General features: G+C 38.4%; 1 protein-coding gene across 3 annotated transcripts in view; it reads right to left on the minus strand.

Annotated features, from left to right (window-relative positions):
- Positions 1–1,537, minus strand: part of LOC117959411 (calsenilin-like) — a 13,307-nt gene that overhangs the window by 8,128 nt on the left and 3,642 nt on the right. The gene's annotated exons all lie outside the window — the stretch shown is intronic.

Here is a 1,537-nt window from a genome sequence, read left to right on the forward strand (position 1 = left end):
CACACACACACACACACACACACACACACACACACACACACACACACACACACACACACACACACACACACCTTGCATTGTGCAAAGGAACCCACCTGTCCTATAATATGCTTTAAGTCCAGGTTTCATTAAACTTGTGAGTACAAATATAGTTTCCAAACATGCATTGCAAACACTAACTACCAGAGAAACTATACATTCAAAACAGTAGTATGACAGACATTCTAAATACCATTATTCTGGTGGTAGTTCCATCATTGTTGTAAACTATTTACAGATAGCCATGCCTTTTACTTTAACAGCTGATGTGATTTGACAAAACGCACAAATGTTTTCACACTCTATATAATATTACATGACAGTCATCAAGGAAAAGAGTGTGCAGGAGGCCCCAGCAGCAGCCACAATGGGATTGTTTTGTATATTTTGACCTCCAGACCTGAATATTTGGCCAAATCACACATTGCTGCAGCTGAAAAGCAAAAATGCCCTTGTTTCCTTTACTAACACTAAATAACTGTTCACATGAACAAAACAAAGACACTTCTCACAAAAATGCATGTTGCACAACATAAAAGTGCAACATCCTCTGCTGATCATGGAATCAAAGACCTTTTTTTATCAGTCAACAGCAAGTCCAAATTTTCAGAATTTTCTTCAAATGTTAGGATTATATATATGTGTGAGAGCATGTCACTGGAAACCACCTAGCATTCTTTTTTGATTGTTCTAACTTCTATATAAGAATTACCTCTTTAAGAGTGAGTACATGCTTCTGTTGGAGGAAGTTGTGCAGTAGACGTTCACGTGCTATAATATTCACAGACCACTAGATGGGGATCAAGTTGTTGTTAAGTCATTAAATTATGCTTATCCCCTTAACACATATTTCCATTTTAATACGTAAGCAATGCCCCTGATGGATAAATATATGTAATTATAAGGGATAATACTGATTTAGATGAGCTTGTAGAACACAATCCTGACACACTGTCTGCATTTGCTTCACAGCTCTCTACCGGCTATAAACGCACTATCCAGGTTTGCCATATTGGGTAGGGGATCTGTAGTTCCAATGGGACATAATGAGACAATTCTATTTCCAACCTGTAGGAAGACCGAAACCATACCTCCGACATGGAAACCAGGCCAAGTGACTCAACTATGCATGAAAACATAGTTGGAGGTATGGCTTTTTAGCTGCAACTCTTCCATGAAGACCACTTCTGGCCAGACTTCTCCGGATAGTAGATGGGTATACCTGGGTCCCACTGGTTGCTGCCAGTTCTGAGGGAAATAAGCTCAATGTTTTTTTCATCTGCTTCACTAAGTTTCCTTGGCTGACCACTGTGTCCACAATCCTCAACGTTGACGGACTTTTTTCAAGTATACCTATAAAAATTGATGCTGGATTGCACGCAAAGGGTAGTAACACCAAATATTGGTGTGACATAGATTTTTCTTTTGTTTGCTCACTTTCTGTTTTGTAAATTGAAAGCATTCTTAGTTTAGTTTAGTTTTTTTTTACACTTTTTCA

Source organism: Etheostoma cragini, chromosome 16 (genome assembly GCF_013103735.1).
Source record: "Etheostoma cragini isolate CJK2018 chromosome 16, CSU_Ecrag_1.0, whole genome shotgun sequence".
NCBI lineage: Eukaryota > Metazoa > Chordata > Actinopteri > Perciformes > Percidae > Etheostoma > Etheostoma cragini.